At 44.6% G+C, this 21,514-nt stretch overlaps 1 long non-coding RNA gene across 1 annotated transcript; it reads left to right on the forward strand.

Annotated features, from left to right (window-relative positions):
• The first annotated feature begins 17,130 nt into the window (after positions 1-17,130).
• On the forward strand, positions 17,131-19,657 carry LOC124680280. The gene is made up of 2 exons (XR_006995468.1): positions 17,131-17,664; positions 19,502-19,657. It is a non-coding gene; the product is annotated as an uncharacterized LOC124680280 (long non-coding RNA).
• The last annotated feature ends 1,857 nt before the right edge of the window (positions 19,658-21,514 follow it).

The following is a 21,514-nucleotide window of genomic DNA, read 5'->3' on the forward strand; positions in this document are numbered from 1 at the left end:
TCGGCCGATTTGCATGAGTTTTCTCGCCGGCTCTGCATCGCAATTTGGTGATTTTTCTGATTCTAGTACCAGACTTTGCTACTGATGATAATTAGGAAGTGCTAATCTGGTAGTTATTTGCAAGATAAATAACCTGCACAAGTCCATGTATAGATTGGCAGTTGTTAAGGATTAATTTGGTCATGGCCAAGTAATAACCTGGTAGTTGTTAGTTGTTAAAGGTTAACTTGGTCATGGCTAAGTAATAACCTGGCAGTAACACTCATAAAAAAATCTAGCAGTTGTTAATGGTTAACTTGGTCATGGCTAAGTAATAACCTGGCTGTTGTTAAGGGTTAACTTGGTCATGGCTATAATAACCTGGCAGTTAGTAGGTGATAATCTGATAATCATCAGCAAGTAATGTAGGAATTAGATTAACTGAAATCTGGAGTAATGAGGTTACTGCTACCGAAAAGCTGGTAATCATCACGATCCACAGAGTGAAGAAATGATGTCCAGTGAATGTTACCACAAATTGTGAGATAAAGTATTATACCTTTACATGTAGCATCTAATAGTATGCTATTACATATATGTAGCATCTAATAATTTTTTACATAGGAGTATGATGTTGCATGCAGAAAACAAGACTTTTGGAGGTGGACATCGGGGACCACATTTGCTCGCAAGCAGCTATGCGGACAAGATAGAAGCAAGCTACGGCATGTCATGTCGATAGGGGCTAGGAGGACCATGTGCTCCAGTGGCTAACGTGCGACGGGGGACCATGTGCGCATGGTCAAACCTGCGTGGGTCCACAGTCTAGCAGCCGCCGCACGGTTTTGCCTTTGTGCGGCGCCGCTGTGTAGCATGGTCCTATATTCTTTCAATCCAGCCTCTGTTGAAAATCACACAATCTTCCCCCAACGTTTATTACCAAAAGGCGTCCTTCCTGCTATAAATTGGACCGAGGTTCATAATATGCTAGTACTTTTCAGAAGAAAAAAAATGATGCCAAGCTCAAGGTGATCACAGCCTCTATAGATAACTAGTGGAATACCCGTGCTTCGCCACGGCTCCCTACCTTATGTCTAGTGTCACACATGTTAAATGGGCAAGCAATGCACATAAATATTTAAGTAATACATAAAAATCACATAGTATTTAGAAATGTAAAAGTTTACTTCACATAAGTTAATGCAATGTGTATAAAATGAGGACGGACACATTATCCCTCATTTTAATAGCCATTCTCCCTCGACGCACCTAATGTATTTTCGCACAACATCCTAAATGTTTTCCTCAACTTCATTTGCATGGCATTTGAGCACGCGTATCAAAAGTTTCTTCCTCAAGTTGTAACCATCATGCACAAGCAATCTATCATGTGCACATGAAGTTTTCCCACAAAAATGCAAGAATGTGAACAAAGAATACTCACGGTGCAAACTGGATGGACACATTTTTTACCATACCATGACAGCTTGTGCATGATGGTTACAAAGAATACTCACAGTGCAAGAAATTATCCCCGACTATGTTTAATAGATGACTCAAAATGTGAGCTTAAACCGATCAATAAGTATTAGTTCATATATGTAGGTGTTGGATATTTGTGCAACCAAGGATCTATGCAACTACGTGGGTACATGGTGCCGAATTATTATTCTAATTACAGAAAACTGAAAAAGTGTGTTTTTGACCACCAATAGCCATTGTCCAGCCATCATCTATGTTGCTCACCTTTGTTTCTGCACATCTTCAGGCCATCATCTGCAAACATAAGATTTGGTGTCTAATAATTATTATCCATGTTTCATAAGTATACATGAATTGGAACATGCCAAATTTAAGAACACTAACAATATTTGTCTTTCACCTTACCAGAGACTCACATGAATTCATCATAGCATCTCTGAGAATTGAAGATATCTACGATCAATCATGTAAACATAAGATAGAAACAATCTATGATGAGTATGTAAAAAAGAAGATGGAAACAATTCATGATGAGTAAATAATTCCAGGGAGCAAAAGATCAAACAAATATTTTTTGCAAAGGAAAATCAACACCCACGTCAGTAACATTTTACAAACAGCCCAGTTGCAGATCTTCCCTGGTCCTCTACTAACAAGGCAATAATGATGAATATACCTTGCCCATCTAAAATTTCAGAGACCTCTTTAAAGATTAACTAATGTTTCCTTAGAACATCAACTCAGTCATCAAATGCAAGATTAATGTTCACTTCAACTATTCTGCAAGATTGGACTCGACTGGTGAACTTACAGAAAGGTTCACAAATTACATTCTCCTGAAGTCCCAATCCGAGAACGCACTAACGAAGGATACTACACAATGCAGCAAAGGAGCAATCATAAGAATATTATGCGCAAGAACCTTTGTTTATTGTCCCCTCTCTTAATTCCTCATGCGATCCATGTTCAAGAAAAGTAATGTACACCACAATGCTAATAAACTTTTAACTATAAGCATGATTTTGAAGTTAAGTTACACATGTTTGGTACATGGGTACATGGGCAAGTTATTTAGCACAGCAGCATGCTATCATTTGAGTTTGTGGTTAGGCAAAATAGTAGAATCCGAATAAAATGGCTGGTAGGCAATAAAGAGAGTTAGAAGGAGAACTGAACATGAAAATTTTACGCAATGACCATGGTCAGCAACACAAAACTCTAACTGGAGTGTATATTTTGCACATGAGAGTAAAAAAAATACAATTTTATAAACACTATGCATGCTATTAGCAACAAATGGAATATAAACATGAGGACATAATTATTTTAATTTGTAGAAGAAGGTTTAACCTCCATGCTCTCATCAAATAATTTTGTTGACTAATATTGGGTCACATGGACAATGTCATGTAAATTTAGCCTCCAGCTTAGGTCAAAGGACAATGACACAGCTTGGTGCACAAAAAAGATCACACCAACTTGTTTTCCTCCACTACCTACATGACATAATAGTGTCTAGATCATCAGTGCACACAAATAGACATGTGTAGAAAAAGTTATGATTAATCAAACATTAGGGATGTAGCCGGTTTGTTAGGTGTTTACTGATAAACTCAACATGATGGAGGACACATCAGTAGAGATATAGTGGACTTGCATCTGGAGTGGAATAGGTGAACCATCACACCATAGTTACTCCACGATGGCCAATACCAGTTCTTCAAATTGTTGTCAGTACATCCAAACTCTTCATTCCTGAGATTGATTCATTGATTAGACTAAAAAGAATTGGTGTATTAATCATTGGTCCATAGCTGTTGTTTAGGAGCAAAACTGATGATTTGAAGAGAATACATACCTATGAAGGGACAGTACGTTTTTTTTCTTCAAGAGTGCTTATGACCCAAATTCTTGATTCGTGTTTGAATGCAATAGTACTGAAAGGAATCTGGCATCATAGATGTTATAAAATAATATTGCTACTGTAGCCTTGACCATAAAGATTATCTATGGTAGTAGTACATATTTCATCTGCTATAGCTCAGGTTGCATTCAACCACGATGTGCTCCCAGAAAACGGGCCAAATACAAAAACAAAACTACATGGTCTGCTTCTCGATCTGACTGCAGATACGTTAAACTCTGGATTGTTGGGCAGCCACACAGAACAGGGCTCCCACGCAATGTTGGGGAACATAGACCTCAGCGGCTTCTTATACGTTGACTCATCTTTGTCGTGGCCGGCAGCCCTGAATTGCTCAAATGTCAGCCTCTCTATCACGGACATCCGTTGTGTCATCCTCCCCATCCCATGCCGCGTTCTTTGCTAGGAAGTCATCAGGTACGGGGGCATGGCTGTGGGACAACCCAAATCTCGGGGTCGAGGGGGTCGGCGGAAGGTGGTTCCGTTCCTCCCACGGGATGAAGGAGACGGAGATCCTGGCGATGGAATGGCGGGGAGAATCGCTCATACAAGGGGATCAGATCAGCCACGTTGGGAGAGTGACATACCAAAGCTGACAACGGATCGGCATGGGGTGATTCCGTTCCTCTTGCCGGTGAGATGGCATCGCGATGTGGGTTGATCGTTGGAGGAACATGTACTTGTTTGTCATCCTAACAACCTCCGTGGTAGCTGCGGGTGAGTTTGTTAAGTAGCACGTTTTTAGGTAGAACGAGGTGTGGAGCTTTTTAGGAAAAGGAAGTGGTGGAGTGGCATCAGTTATGTAATTTTCTAGACGTGTGACATCAGGCATACCTATGTTTCACTTTAATACTCGTTGGTAGCACTAGAAGTGCCGAGTTCACCGGCATCCGCCGTTAACATGGTGGGGCTCACTTACCCTGGAGGGTGCCAGCCAAGATTCTCGTTCAACATCAACATGATAGGGCTCGGGCACCACCCTGGTAAGGACAGCGACGAGGGCAGCTGCTCTCACAGCGAGGGCAAGGAGGAAGCTGTTCCACGCGATCGGCCCCAACACCTCCAAAAAGTCCTGGTTGCAATCAAGATGAAGGCCGATTCCAGCGATCGGCCCGCATTATCCGTACCACACGCTCTCCCTGTATTTGGTGTTGACCTCACATGTGACGGAAAGCTAGGATATGGGTTTACATCGGCTGATGAGCTAGAAGAAGTCGACATCGGTCCTGGGGATAAGCCGCGACCGACTTTCATCAGCAAGAAGTTAGATCCACATCTGAGGGGTCAGATGATAGCTCTGCTAAAAGAATACCCAGATTGCTTTGCGTGGGATTACACAGCCTGGGTTGGACAGGAGCATCATTGAACATCGGCTTCCCCTTAAGAAAGGGTTTCGGCCGTTCCAACAACGAGCACGTCAGATGAAGGCCGAAATTCTGGAAGAAGTTAAGAAAGAGATCGAGAAGATGTTGGCCGCCGGGTTCATCAGGCCATGCAGGTATGCTGAATGGGTCTCCAGTATCGTTCCTGTAGAAAAGAAAGATGGCCGATGGCGTGTGGCCATCGATTTCCGAGATCTCAATAGAGCCACTCCAAAAGATGAATATCCGATGCCTGTGGCAGAAACGTTGATCAATGCGAACTGCTTGGCCATAAGGTGTTGAGCTTCATGGATGGCAACGGCGGCTATAACCAAATTTTCATGGCTCCGGAAGATATACACAAGACCGCATTCGGAGTGCCGGGGCGATAGGCTTGTTTGAATATGTAGTCATGACCTTCGGGTTGAAGAATGCTGGTGCAACGTACCAAAGAGCCATGAATTATATATTTCACGATCTGATCGGCAAGTTGGTGGAAATCTACATCGATGACGTGGTAGTCAAGTCTGTCTCCATGGAGGGACACTTGGATGATTTGCGACGCATCCTAGACCGAACCCGGAAGTTCGGACTGAGAATGAATCCGAAGAAGTGTGCCTTTGGTGTGACGGCCGGTCAGTTCCTAGGTTTTTTGGTTCATGAACGGGGAATTGAGATCGGCCTAAAAAGCCAGGAGGCGGTGCGTACCATGCAGCCGCCCACCACGAAGAAAGAGCTCCAACGACTTATCGGCAAGATCAACTTCGTCCGACGGTTCATCTCTAACCTGTCAGGACAAATCGAGCCGTTCATGGCTCGCAGTAAAGATTAAATCTGATGACGAGTTTCACTGGGGGGCAGAACAGCAGCAGGCGTTTGACGAGATTAAGCGGTATCTGACAACGCCGCCTATGCTAGTTCCACCCCAACAAGACAGGCCGTTCTATATCTACTTGTCAGTAGCTGACACGTCCATTGCTTCGGTGGTGGTGCAACTCGATGAGGGTGTTGCAAAGGTCGTTTTCTACCTCAGCAGAAGGATGTTGGACGCGGAGACAAGGTATACTGAGGTCGAGAAGCTTTGCCTTTGCCTGTTCTTCACCTGCACCAAGCTTCATCACATCCTTTTGATGGCAGAGATCATCGTCATATGCAAGTCAGACGTTGTCAAGCACATGCTGTCGGCCCCTGTTTTGAAAGGCCGGCTTGGGAAGTGGATGTTTGCGTTGACGGATTTCGATCTTCGGTATCAGCCTGCGAAAGCAGTCAAGGGACAAGCGTTGGCCGATCTCATAGCTGAACGGATTAATACTAATATAGCGGCACTATCCGTACGTGCGTGGGCTATGTTCTTCGATGGATCGGCTTGTGACGATGGTTGTGGCATCGGCATCCTGCTCGTGTCGCCTCGGGGGGCAACATATTCTTTCGCCATCGAGCTATCTACCCCTTGCACCAACAATGTTGCTGAGTATGAGGCAGTGCGCAAGGGAATGGAGTTGCTTTTAGAAGCCGGGGCAGAGGCGGTGGAGCTTTTTGGAGACTCGAAGTTGATAATCTCTCAACTCACGGATGAATACAAGTGCGAGAGTGAGTCACTTTTTCCGTATTGGATGGAGTGTCGTGAGCTGATGACACATTTTCGGTACATCAATTTCAATTGGGTCCCAAGGTCTCAGAATACCGACGCCAATGATCTCGCACAAATGGCATCAGGATACAAGGACATACCCAACGGGTCAGAAGTTCAGGTGCAGTTCCTGGAACAGGATGATTGGAGAACCGATATCTTCAATTATTTGAAGGATTCGGCTCGGGGGGCACCCAAAAGGATAAGATACAAGGCTATGAAATATACCCTTATAGGAGATGACATGTTCTACAGGACGTTGGAAGGGTTACTACTCAAATGCCTGGGACCAACTGAGTCTAATCGGCTCTTACATGAGGTGCATGAAGGCGCCTGTGGAACTCACCAATCGGCCCATAAGATGAAGTGGTTAATTAGGCGATCGGGGTTTTATTGGCCTACCATGCTTGGAAGACCGCTTCAACTACTACAAGGGATGCCAAGCGTGTCGGATGTTCGGGAAGATCCGGATGGTACCCGCATCAGCGATGAACCCCATCATCAAACCTTGGCCATTTCGAGGTTGGGGTATGGATATGATCGGCAAGATACATCCTCCGTCAAGCAAGAACCACGAGTGGATTCTGGCCATTACGGATTATTTCACCAAATGGGTGGAGGCCGTTCCCATGAAGAAAGTAAAATCGGAAGATGTTATCCAATTTGTCAAAGAACATGTCATTCATAGGTTCGGGATTCCCCAAACCATCACGACCGATGGAGATTCGGTCTTTGTCTCTAAAGAATTCAGAAAGTTCTGCGATGACATGGGGATTAAGCTAATCCGATCATCTCCATACTACGCTCAAGCCAACGGGCAAGCCGAAGCATCCAATCAAAGCCTGATCAAGCTGATTAAGAGGAAGATTGAGGAGAACCCCAGGGTGTGGCATGAGACGTTGTCAGAGGCTTTGTGGGCCTATCGCATGTCATGCCATGGAGCTATAAAGACTTCGCCGTACCAGCTTGTCTATGGGCAGGAGGCCGTATTACCTTGGGAAATTACGGCCGGATCGAGACGTGTCACGTTTCGAATGACTCGGCACTCGAGGAATATGCCACCCCGATGAGTGACACCGTTGAGGATGCAACGGAACTTAGACTTTGGTCGTTAGAGAAGATTAAAGAGAACAAAGCCGGGGTAGCTCGGGCATACAATAAAAAGGTAAGACCAAAGGAGTTTCAAGTTGGTGATCTAGTATGGGAAGCCGTGTTGCCACTAGGAACCAGGGATAAAGCATACGGCAAATGGTCTCCTAATTGGCACGGTCCTTACAAAGTCATCCAGGTTCTGAAGGGCAATGCCTACATGCTTGAACAGTTGGATGGTGTGAAGTTCCCAGTGGCCGTCAATGTCCAACATCTCAAGAAGTATTTCCCAAGCATGTGGGAGGATGGGCACTGAGATATGGAGGCCGATTTTAATATCGGCCAGTAAAAAAAAATCACGTTCACAGCCGATGTACAGACATCGACTTCAATATACAAACATGTGGAGACAACAGTATGCATACAGCCGATGCACGGGCATCGACTTCAGAATAATAAAAGCCGATGCATTGCCATCGACTCTAGAGGAGCAAGCTCAATTAAGCAGGTTGACAGATCGGTTTCAAACCAGAAATCATAATATTTGGGAAAAGTCGTCCTAGTGGTTTGTTGAGGAGTTCAATCTGCACGTTTGAGATGGATTTGGGCGGAATCTAGACCTGTTGAACCTTGTGGATAGGCAACGGCTTGGCCTCGAATCGCGTTTATAATACAAGCTGGTGCCCTGCCATCGGCTCTTTGTACAGCGACTTCGTTCGACGATCGACAAGTTGACAAGAAAGCAAGACTGATTGGGGAATATTCTCTTCATTAATAGTGGGATTTCTTACAAAGAAAGAGCCGATTGCTCGGGGAAGAAAGAACAAAAGCCGACTACTACTACTAGTCCCTAATCTAAGGGCCGTTGCTGCCCTCGTCGTCGTCATCGCTGCCGCCGGCGCAGCTGCTGATAGGCTCCTCATCGCTGCTCCCGTAGCCTTCTACGGGAGCCTCGCCTTCCTCATCGTCGTCATCACTGTCGTCGTCCCACCAGGCGCGGAGGCGCTTCGCCGGTGGGTAACCTTCGAGGGAGTCGTCGTCGTCGTCCTCCGCCTCTTCCTCGGAGGAGGTGAAGTCGTCCCAGGAGAAGCGGTCGTCCTCGCTCTCCGCCTCCTCCTCCCCGTCGACGAGGAATCGAAGGTCGTCCTCTCCGTCAGTCAAGGATTTGTCATCCTCGGACCAGATGGAGGAATCGTGTTCCTCCTTGTCCCACGTCGTTGGGGCGAAGATGTCGTGCGCCGCCAACGAGCCCCACTCTAGCGTCGGCTCACGGAAGGGAGATGATACATAGGAGAGGTTTGAGGCGGCAGAAGAGGAGGAGGAGGAAGAAGACATGGCTACGGAGGAATGGGGGTTTTTTTTCGCCGATGGCTAGTACGGAGCAGGAGTGTGAAGGGGCGAACTGCTCGACGCGGTTAAATAACGGGATATAGGGGAGAGTTAATGCTACAACAGTTTCGGAGGAAATGGTGCCAAAGAATTGTCGAATCGTGCATAGAAGTCAAGAAGGCAAGGCATCATGATGAAGGGTACTGCGACAGTTCTGCTCTGCCACGACATGACCCGACGAAGGAAAAGCGTAATGATTTTGGAAATGTCATTTCCAAAACCAGGGGGGCATGTGTTATCACCAGAATTTGACCGGATCAGAGGTGGGCCGCGATTGGAGATGGGCTTGAAGGTTATACTTAGAAGAAATACATGAATCGGCCTTGTATACCAAGTTTGGGCTAGTTTGCCCGTGTATCTGTAACATAGTAGGATACGTGTCGTTTAGAAGTTAGAGTTTAACCCGTGCACGATTAGGTGCACGCCTGAATTAGAAAGTCCCCGGACTATAAATATGTATCTAGGGTTTATGAAATAAACAACAATCAACGTTCACCACAAACCAATCTCGGCGCATCGCCAACTCCCCCGTCTCGAGGGTTTCTTCCGGGTAAGCACCATGCTGCCTAGATCGCATCTTGCGATCTAGGCAGCACACGTTTATTCGTCGTCCATGCGTTGCTTGTGCTGAAGCCTTTTTGATGGCGAGCAACGTAGTTATCATAGATGTTTTAGGGTTAGCATTGTTCTTCGTATCATATGCTATCGTCGTGCGACCCTTAGACATCTAGCCGCCCTTACACCTATCTTGGGTGTAAGGACGGCACCCCGCTTGATCATTATCTAGTAGATCCGATCCGTTATGATTGCTCCTTGTTCTTCAAGGATTAGTTTAATATCTGCATTGTTAGACCTTACAAACGGGTCGAAGAATCCAGTGGCGCGTAGGGTGTAGTTTGCTAGCCCTAGACAGGATGTTCCGAGGATCAACCTCGTGTTGGTTTTTAGGCCTTGTCTAGGGTCGGTTTACGATCACCGTGCGTGGCCGCGAGGCTCGATCACGAGCAGGATGTTCCGATTATGCGGTGAAAACCCTAAATCGTAGTAGGTCGTTTTAGCTTTATCTTGATCAAGCAGGACCACCATCCGATCGTACACCTCGTACGCATCATGGGTGGATCGGCTCTTTGAGCCGATTCACGGAGACAACTCGAGAGCCGATCGAGGCTCGTATTTAACGTTTACGTGTATGCCATGCAGGAAACTAAGCGAGGCATTCTCCAACACCTTCCTGACCAGGTATAGGTCAGGTGGCACGCCCTTGCATCAGCATCGGACGTGCGTGCCGAAGGCTTTGCGGGCCGCCACTCGGAGGGACCAGGGCCAGCCGCAGTCCTGGGAGATTCCCGGCTCTACGGTGTTGCCCGTCGCTGCCCGCCGGTGGGTTTCTGACCGCAACAGTCATATTTCTTTATTGTTTGAATTTCAAATAATTTTTTAATAAACAAAAGTAATCATGTAATAATAATCTTGAATAAATAAATAAACATTAAATCTTTAATTGTATTATTTGTATTATTTTTAATTTTTTTTGCCAAACCTAAAACCTAAAAATTTGATAATCTAAAAATCGGGTAAAAGTAATGGTAATCTTTATGCAGGATGCAATTATTAATTTTAATTTTTTAAAAAATAAAAAAATATATATCCGTAATTTATAGCAAAAACTAAAATCTTCCTGCTTTCGTATTTTGATTTGGAATTTTTAGAATCTAAAATTTGGCTAACCCGGTAAACCCAGGTGAATTCGGATGTAACTTTTTCCCACGATGATTTTGATATATTATACGTGTTTTTTCGACGTCCTATGCAAAAGTTAATGCGGTTTTACCATTTTTCAAACCTTTTTTGCAAAAACGTGAAAATTCAAATTTGTTAATTTTCCCTAATACTAGGTTGCATAACATACAAGAATCTGAAAACATTTTATTTTTTTGAATTTTCTATCATTTTATTTTCTATTTTACATTGCTAAAAAAGGCGATCCAGGGGGGTTGGGGGTGGAGGTGCGTGGGGAGCCAAAAACCAGAAAAAACCTTTAATCCCGGTTGGGGATACCAACCAGGACTAAAGGGGTACCCTTTAGTACCGGTTGGGGACACCAACCAGGACTAAAGGTACCCTCCCCATTAGTCCCGGGTCAAAGTATTTGGGGACTAATGGGTTGGGATGGAAGGCCTTTTTTCTACTAGTGAAACCTCGTGGCCCAATACGGTGTCCGGCGCCTTGAGCCCGTCCCTGCTATACATAGGGGACGCTCCGGGCACGCCGGACACAACGAAATGTGAGGCAAGGAGGCGCAGGCCCGACGCGTCAGTTGGTCGGGAGCCTAAAACCCCGTCACCTACCTTTGGTCAAGCAACGTTAATGGCATCCCAGATTTTCCAGGCGACGCAGGGACACGTCTCGTCGTGCATGGCCGCGTGGCCATCCGCGTCGACGTTCATTGCGTCCAACGCCCCGCTGCCGCTTCGCCTGCTGCCGATGTACATTAAGAGCGCCCCTGGTTCCTTCCCCATCCCAATCTCTCGCCGCTCCAACCTCTCGCCGCTCCCAAATCTCCTCCTCCCTCGCCAATGTCGTCACCGTCGTCCCGCAAGATCGCCGCGGCGAACGGCTTCGGCTGCGGCAGCCTCACCGTGGCGCAGGCGTGAGCGCTTTACCGCGCGGGATATCATGTCTTGCCAGACATGCGCCTGCCAAGCAGCAGTGGGTGGAGCATGGCCGTCAATGGCATAGGCATCTCGCCACCGCCGTCGCCGGGCACGGGGCGCTAGAGGGACGCGATCAGGGCCTGGCGATCTCACCTCACCGCCGAGGAGCAAGCGGATCCAACCTGGGCGGCCACCGGCAACGACGCCTGGTGGGTCGCCTACTTCCAGATGCAGCACGACGGCGAGATGAATAGCACCGCCGGCCTCATCGGCCGGCGGAACAGCTGGAACAAGGACGTGCGTGTCCTCTTCTAGGGCGTTCCAGGGCGCACCCTGGAGAACGTCCTAGACGGCATCCGCAAGGGCGCTCCAAGGTTGGAGATGCCGTCATCGCCGCTACCATCTCCCGCAGCGCGCTCGCAGCCGAGGAGGACGTACTCGTCCTCCTCCAACTCTTCCTCGCCACGGCCGGTGCGATCGACGCCGTCCTCGTTGCACCGCACCACACCCTACACCATCCCCAAGCGCGAGCAGCCGGAGTTCGCGATGCCACCCATCAATCCAAGGCGCGGCGGCAACGGCAGCCGGCCGCTGCAAAGGTGTGGTTACCCGGCATACTGATACGTCTCCGACGTATCGATAATTTCTTATGTTCTATGCCATATTATTGATGATACCTACATGTTTTATGCACACTTTATGTCATATTCGTGCATTTTCTGGAACTAACCTATTAACAAGATGCCGAAGTGCCGGTTCTGTTTTCTGCTGTTTTTGGTTTCAGAAATCCTAGTAACGAAATATTCTCGGAATTGGACGAAACAAAGACCCAGGGTCCTATTTTTCCACGGAGCTTCCAGAAGACCGAAGAACATACGAAGTGGGGCCACGAGGTGGCCAAACCACAGGGCCGCGCGGCCCAGGGGGGCCCGCGCCGCCCTGTGGTGTGGGCCCCTTGTCTGGCCCCCGACTCTGCCCTTCCGCCTACTTAAAGCCTCCGTCGCGAAACCCCTGAGGCGAAAAACCACGATACGGAAAACCTTACTGAGACACCGCCGCCGCCGATCCCATCTCGGGGGATTACGGAGATCTCCTCCGGCACCCCGCCGGAGAGGGGATTCATCTCCCGGAGGACTCTACACCGCCATGGTCGCCTCCGGAGTGATGAGTGAGTAGTTCACCCCTGGACTATGGGTCCATAGCAGTAGCTAGATGGTTGTCTTCTCCTCATTGTGCTTCATTGTTGGATCTTGTGAGCTGCCTAACATGATCAAGATCATCTATCTGTAATTCTATATGTTGTGTTTGTCGGGATCCGATGGATAGAGAATACCATGTCATGTTAATTATCAAGTTATTACACATGTGTTGTTTATGATCTTGCATGCTCTCCGTTACTAGTAGAGGCTCTCGCCAAGTTTTTACTTTTAACTCCAAGAGGGAGTACTTATGCTCGATAGTGGGTTCATGCCCGCATTGACACTGGGACGGTGACGGAAAGTTCTAAGGTTGTGTTGTGCTTGTTGCCACTAGGGATAAAACATTGGCGCTATGTCCGAGGATGTAGTTGTTGATTACATTACGCACCATACTTAATGCAATTGTCTGTTGCTTTGCAACTTAATATCGGAGGGGTTCGGATGATAACCTCGAAGGTGGACTTTTTAGGCATAGATGCGGTTGGATGGCGGTCTATGTACTTTGTCGTAATGCCCAATTAAATCTCACTATACTTATCATGTCATGTATGTGCATTGTTATGCCCTCTCTATTTGTCAATTGCCCGACTGTAATTTGTTCACCCAACATGCTTTTATCTTATGGGAGAGACACCTCTAGTGAACTGTGGACCCCGGTCCATTCTTTAATACTGAAATACAAATCTGCTTGCAATACTTGTTTTTACTTGTTTTCTCTGCAAACAATCATCTTCCACACAATACGGTTAATCCTTTGTTACGACAAGCCGGTGAGATTGACAACCTCAGCTGTTTCGTTGGGGCAAAGTACTTTGGTTGTGTTGTGCAGGTTCCACGTTGGCGCCGGAATCTCCGGTGTTGCGCCGCACTACATCCCGCCGCCATCAACCTTCAACGTGCTTCTTGGCTCCTCCTGGTTCGATAAACCTTGGTTTCTTTCTGAGGGAAAACTTGCTGCTGTGCGCATCATACCTTCCTCTTGGGGTTGCCCAACGAACGTGTGAAATACACGCCATCACATACCACTGCATGGTGTAGTATGCAAGTCTGATATAACACCAATGAAACACAGTTCCACGGGTATTATATCGCTCAGAGTGGTACAACAGAAACATATGCGGGTCCAAGGCATGTCTATAGAATTACAACATCGACTGCGTTACATAAGATCAGCACAGACCTCCTACTTTACAATGAGGTAAAGCTGCGGATAACTCCGGAAGAACGACTCGTAGTCTAATCCTAACACGAACTCTATTTGTAGAGTATTTAACTAGCTACTCGAGGCTATGAATAGATTCTAGCTAATTAGGAGCTAGGTTTAGGAATCTAGTTCCCTTCTATTGCTTAATCTAGGTTTTCTCCATGGTGGATGTGGTATATGACTCTTCCGGCGGGTTTCGTTCCTTGAAGTAGTTGTTGACTCCTGGTCTTCGAGTTGTACTTGGAGATCCTCCTTCATGGCCTCCATATCTAAGCGGGGATTTAAGAGTGGGATGAGTACGAGCGTACTCAACAAGTTCATTATAGGAAAGAGGTGTTTAATGCACTAGCTACAGCATTAGACCGGAAAGTCTAATACCAATGCAAGTTTTCATAATCATTTCTTCAAAAGGTTGCTTTTATTCGAGAAGAACTATGTCCGTCGGCCTTCACCGGTTTACTAGAACTTCATGGAGTTCCTTTCCGGCGGTGTTCGCAGTTCCATATCCCGGAACGAGGAGTGACAGTCACGGTTCTTTACACTCGCGAGAGGTGTGTTGCTTTACCCATAAGAGATCTTAACCTTGGTGCCAACCGAGCCGCGTGCTCGTCCACACTTCCTTTGGTGTGAGGCCCGGTATAAGGTCTAGCCAATCATGTTCCTCCGCTACCTCGAACACCCACCCGTTGTTGCATGCGCCGACCCTGGGTCCACGTCGGTCCCATTATTCCTGTAGATTTCAAGGTGGACCCCGACCACGACAACGAGTCTTGGGCTCTACCATACACTCCTACGCCGGTGGGCTGCAACCCATCCTAGACCGCAATACCGTGGGGACTTAGGACTCCCCAGCCTCACCATCTTGCTCCTTCGGGCGACAAGTGTACTACGGACTATGCCGTGGGGACTTAGGACTCCCCAGCCTCACCATCTTGCCCCCTTGGATTACAAGTGTACTACGGTAAAGCGCATCCGTTGATGAACGAGAGGTGGAAACACTTTTGACTACTCCGTCCCACTCCGGATCTTATGGTTAACACGGATATTACGGCACAAGAATCACTGGCGACATTTGTTGTTTAATCCTAGATGGATATAAACCCGTGCAATGGAACCTCCACCATATCAACACAATCCATGGTTCCATTGCCCACCACATAGTCATATTCATAGTTATGAAAGTAGTGGTTTTGATTTTTATGCAATAGTGATAACCATAGTACTTTGCAATTAATTTGATAGAAATACTCAAATGACATGAGCAAGTGATGAACTTGCCTTTCTTGACTGCAAGATTATGCGAGGCAAGGTCTTCGATACGCAATAACTCCAAATTCTGAAACTGACATCATCGTACGGTAAGGACGATGTTTAAAAGATTGGCAAGGATGCAATAATGCATAAGTATGAGATGCAATTGCTCTAAGCGTGACCTAACCCCGATGATTTAGGATTAGTGAATGGTAATGATTAGTTCAGGGTGTGTTGCACTTTTAGAGTGATTCACAAACAAGGTTCTTATTCAGAGTTGTGTTGTTTTAGAATCATAGGCAGGTGGTAAAATTCATAGTAACAATCATACACACCCATGAATAGTAGTTGTACAATAAGTAAAGAGCAGTTGTCAATTTTAAGTCCTATAATGTATGATTGATGGTTACTTATTATATAATTCAAAAGAATAACTTTTGAAGAACATGTTCTTTAATGAAGAACAAGTATAATAATTAGGTTTGTGGGTTCTAGGGTTTACTATGGTTTTCAACTAGTTTCTAGGGTCAGTATTAGATGGATCCCAACCATGTTGGTTTCATCAATAGCTAGAGCTTGTGGGTTTGAGTTGAGCCTAAGCATCTTGAGCGATTTATTATAAATAATTGTTATCAAGGTTGGTATACCTTGCTGGTGATAGCTGGTTATTGGCTATAGGTCCTATTAGGCAGAATTGATGATGATTCCTTATTTTCTTCAAAAGAATAACTTTTGAAGAACATACTTCTTAAGTAATAAGAAGTATTACAATTAAGGTTGAGGTTTCCTAGGGTTTACATTTGAATTCACTAAGTAAGGAATGGTTGGTTCCTAAATAGGATGGTTGATAAGTATCCAACATTAGTAGGGTTTAGTGGAATATGGTTAGGTAAAGCTCGAGGATCCGGCATAGTTGCTATTAGGGTTCATCACAATGGTGTGATGCTAAGCATGGATAGTTAAGGATGATTGTTTTGGTAATAGGATCTATGGTTTACACTTGGTTAACCCTACTTGATCACCTTGGTGTAAGTGTATGCATACATGGAATACTACATTGCTAGTGATAGGGTTCTACATTTTATGTGGACATAGGTATGTATTTAGTTGCTACTATGGAGCTATGAATGAAAAGAAAGTACCATGATCACATGTTCTGACCTAGGGTTTAGGTTAGTAGCAAATTAAGGTTCACATGAAATAGTGGACCTAGGCTTCCTGAATGGATTAGGGTTTTTAGGGTTCCACATAAAATGATAGGGTTAAGGTTTTTATTCCTATTAGCACTAGGTTTCTAAATTGTGATGCTATCCGTCCTTATCATAATAACTGGAAACAGAGTTTAAGTTACTACTTACTTTGAAATAAGATTAATAAGGAATTTAACATTATATTATTTTTACGAAACTTAAGTAAAATATGATAGATACTATTAGGGTTTAGGGTTTTAAACAATATTTGAAGTTATGATCAATTAGGATTTTCAGATAATGAAACATAACTATCAAGAAATGTTTGTTGTTTTATATGACCTTTTGATGCAAGGTAATATTTAATACTTTCTTTATGTGCAAAATAGAAACAAGAAATTACATGTTTGGTATTAATTATTATTTTAACTTTAGGAAGTTATTTTACTCTATAATATTTTGACTATAAAAAGAAAAATGGGACTAAATGGCCATTTGGGCTGAGCCCAACTGGTCCAACCAGACCAGGCCCAACTGGCTTGGTCGGCCTGCCCTAGGTCGGGTCAAGACCCAGGCCCGACCAACCCCTCTCTCGCTCATCTCTCATCCTCGCACGCCCTCGGTCGTTCCTGCGTGACCCTCCTCTGGCTCGCCAGATGTGCTCCTCCGGCGCCGCTCCGGCCAGCCGACGGCCAACCCCGGCGCCGCTCCTCACAGACTAGGTATCGCCATCCCCTCCTATTTCTCCTCTAGACACAGTCTCTCACCGCGACGCCGCCGTCACCCACGCTCGCCCCCAAAGCTCCACCGAGCCGCCGCCTGTGCTCGGCCGCTCCCGGCCCTCTCCGGCTCCGGCGAGTTAGGGCTTTGGTCTGCCCCACCGAGCTCTATATTTCCCCCCAAAACTATCTGGTCAATCCTGCCTCTCGCGCTCATGCTCACCTCCGGAACCCTAGCTACTGCCAGCCGATTCGGCCGTTGACGCCCCTACTCCGGCTGGCTCCGGTCGTCCCCGCACCACCCTGACCTCCTCCTCTCCGATGATCGCTGGACGGCAGCGTTGCTGCAACCCGAACGCCATTGATCTCCTGCCTTGTGACATTGCTGTCGTGGTAGTGTATTGACGGTGAGGTGGTGCTTCTGTGAGCTGCGACGCTCGACATCGATGGACGGCGCTATAGGCGCAACCTCGGTGTCGGTGTACTGGTGGTGCTGTTGCTGTTCCCGCCGCATCCTCGACCTCGACGACGGCGGGACGGTGCCCTGGACGCAACCCCGGCACCGGTCTCTTCCTTTATTCGCCCGCACCACTGTGAGCTATTCCCCTCTCTCCCTCTCTCTCTGTATTCTGTACATCGATGAATTTGTTGGCCAGCAACTTGTGTGTGCATGGCCTGATTATTGCAGATGCTCGGGGAGTACTATTCAGGTGCTATATGTCTTGTAAATTTGTCAGCCAAGTGCTGATTCTAGTGAATTACATTATATGCTTAAGATGGGACCTGCAACTACTATCTACTGCATATATATATTGTATTGTTAACTAAAGAATTTCAGTTTTACTGATGTTTAATCTTCTTTGAGTTCAAGCATGTTGATGATTTTAATACTGCTTGCTACTACTTTGTTTAATTGAGTCAAGTACTTGAACTTTGGAGCACCTATAGTAGGAAACAAGATTGGTGGACTTAAAATTTGGTGACTAATATGTTGATTGTATGCTCTAGCTTGGCATCAAACCACTTGTGGTTTGTATGAGAGGTTGTTGTGCTTATAACTTGAATCTCTAATATGCCCTTGTTCGGATGATTTAATCGTCCAGGCATATTTTTCATATTCAAGAGATAAGTATGCTTGCTTGCAAATGCTTGTAACTTAATGGTGAGCTGATATGCATATCTAAATATAGCTGCTATGGTACTACTTGGTTGGCCTGGTTAATTTGCTGGGCCCTAAGTAATTCTCTGAAGCTTACATGTATGGATCTGGTTGTTCTATTGTGGCTGTGTAGATTCTATGCCCCTGTTTGGATGATTCATTCATCCAGGCATATATTCTTGCTGTAATAATTTGATGCTCCATTTAACTCTAAGTAACAGGATAAAGGTATTGTTGATTGATGATTATCTGGATGGTTGCTAATTCGTTGTGATCATTGATGCCTAATCAAGATGATCTACTAAAGATATAGTGATGCTATTGTCCCTGCCAGTGATGCAAAAGTCTGAGGCTAAATGTTTTATTTAAGAACAGATACTATTTATGTTGGTTTCCTCAATTCTATGATGAACTAGCATAGCACTTCTATGCTATTCTGAGAATCATCCCTCCTACCAATTTTCCTGTGGGCTCTTATTGATATGAACGAATGCATGCTGGATTAGCAGTCTTGCCAATGATGCAAAGTCTGAGGCACTTCCTTTTGATAAGAACAGATATACTATGTATGGTTTTATAAAATTCTCTGTGATGAACTGGGCATAGCACTTCTATGCCAGATCTGAGAGAAATCCATCTCTCCATCCTCCTAGGTGAAAACCTAGACGAGGTGTAGTGAGATGGAATGATTGTGTCTCTTTTCTTTGATCCCCTCCCATCGGACTATGCAAAACCGAAAACAGATGCTAAATTGTTGCCTAACAACCTGCTGTTGGAGAGTAGCTTGATCTGCTATGGAATCTGAAATAATCCTTCTTCTTGTGATGAACTTCTCCTCCTTGCAGCTTCTGCTTCTTCCCGATTATAGATCTTGATCTTCTAAACTTGTGGCCGGTTGGCCTGATGGTCGTGTGTGTATCTATCTAATGATCCTTTGGTGGTTCTATAAGAACTGCTGATGATCTGAGGGTGATGTTCTTGAATGAACAGGGGAAGGAGTTGAGGTATTGATTTTGTGATGAGCTAAGCAACTATGTGCTGGAAGGAATTTCCTTTTATATGGTGTCCTGGAGTGGTGCTTAGCCGACACCTATACCATGCAATGTTGTGAGTGTGCTGCCTGCTTGCATGGTGCAAGTGTTGGGTAGATACATCTCCCCTTGTGGATCAGCTCGGCACATGAAAAGATCTAGCCTTTCCATTTCTCTCTTTTTATTTTAACCTAGCCACTTTGCTTTACTTCTATTATGTTTTCTTTGTTTGTTTTGCAGGTACAAGACAAAAGAAAAATAGAAGATATTTAGATAGGATTAGCTTAGTTTTTCTTCCTGTATTTTATTCTTGTAATATTTGTAAGTTGTATTAATATTGGATATTGTAAATGACTTTGTAAATGTGTATTCAATTAATGAAATGTAATTTCCCTATTCTTAAGTTTCTAATTATTTTCTTATTATTGTCATATTCCTAATTCAACATTGTTTGAATTATAATTGAAAAGTCATAATCTGAATTCAAATTTGAATTCAAATACTTATTTGAATTTCTTTTATATTTTATTGTATAGGATTGTTTGGAACCCAAATTCCAATTATGGTTTGCATAGTTGTCATTTATATTTGAGTCAAGTTTCACTTGCCTTTCTCACAAGTTCTGAAATCAACAAAGGTCATGTCAAAGTTTATCGCACTCGTGTCGCTGACCTTAGTCAATTCCCATCAACACAAGCGAAACCTTGATCTCTTTGTGTTTTAAATCAAAGCGCGAAAATTCCCCGGATTTTCTATGCATGAATGCAATGCACACATCTGTTTGCTCGATTTTTGTAACCCCATTACCAGGATATTACGAGTCTCTACCCCTTAAACTAAACTTCGTCCTCGAAGTTTGAACTCTCTCACGTTTCCGAAGTGTGGTTCTGACTTGTGCAGACTACGACTTTTCTCGAACTCCATATTGATCTCACTTGATATAATTGAATATATCCCTTGTCCAGATTCTTCCTGGAATCCATTAGGGTTTGTCTCCGAACATTAGTTCTTACTCCAGTTCTATGATTTTTCTCTGGAATCTAATAATACTTGTCTCTGAACCATGGCTCTTACTTTGATTCATTGATTTCTTCCAACTATTATAATCTTGTTTCCTATCTCATTGAAGATTCAATGATTGGGACTTCTTCTTGTCCTGGCAGTCTTTATTGAGGACTAATGGAATAACATTCTCCTATTTGATAAAATAGGTCTTTGTTTTTCCCTTACCACCAAAACTTCAATATTGGGACTTTGTAAGGTACTTACCATGGAAATGGTCGTGATGGTTTATTCCTAAGAATGGATTAGACTCATTTAGTCCATCCAATCATGGTTTATAGTTGATACCTATAACTATTTTGGGCTATTTAGTTTCCATGAAAGGAATCCTTCTATTAGTCTCTGATTTTGGTATTGTTAAACTCCTTCAGTCTTTGACCTTCTTGAGCTATATTTGGTCTCCGGTATTTCCTTCATCCAACTTCATTAACCTTAGCTGACTTGAGCTATCGTACTCCCGAGTAAATATTACTCACTTTCTCAAGTTATAGTCCACTTATTACTTCCTCGAGGTATAAACCTCGGCTTCTGGTCTGATATACTTCTGAAAGTAGTGTTCAACAATCTTATGAAAATAAGATCGAACTTCCTCTCAGTTTAGACCTTCTGCTTCAATATAGCTTAAAGTATTGAGTTACTGTACATCCAACTCAATCTTTACTCTACCCCTTAGAGTTTGCTTAAGGTCTTCAACTCCTTTTTTTCCAACTATTGGACTTATGATTAGAATATTGGTATAGGTCTTGTTTATAATTTATATTCCTCGAGGGTTTTGCGAAGAACTTTGGGTTGTATCCACTCAATTGTGGACATCCAATGTGAATCCTTTGACTAAATGTTTATAGATCTAGCTCTTTGGCTGACAAGATTTTTATTTGTTCACAAACTTTTGTTACAACTAATTAAATCGTGGACTATTTGTAATACCAACTGATACCAGCTATGGTTATTATACCAACTGTGGCTATTTGATATCTAAAAATGGATTCTATTATAGGTTCTGATCAACTGGACGAGACATCTTCTGCTTTATCTCGCAGTATTGATCCTATACCAATTGTGGTCTTCTGATATCAATTATGGTCTTCTTATATCTGCTATGGGTTCATAAATCAGCTTCCTTCATTCAGGGTTTATTTTGCATGAAATCCACTAGCTGACACTATGAATATAGTATCTTAAGTGATTTCC

Source organism: Lolium rigidum, unplaced genomic scaffold (genome assembly GCF_022539505.1).
Source record: "Lolium rigidum isolate FL_2022 unplaced genomic scaffold, APGP_CSIRO_Lrig_0.1 contig_11274_1, whole genome shotgun sequence".
Taxonomy (NCBI): Eukaryota; Viridiplantae; Streptophyta; class Magnoliopsida; order Poales; family Poaceae; genus Lolium; species Lolium rigidum.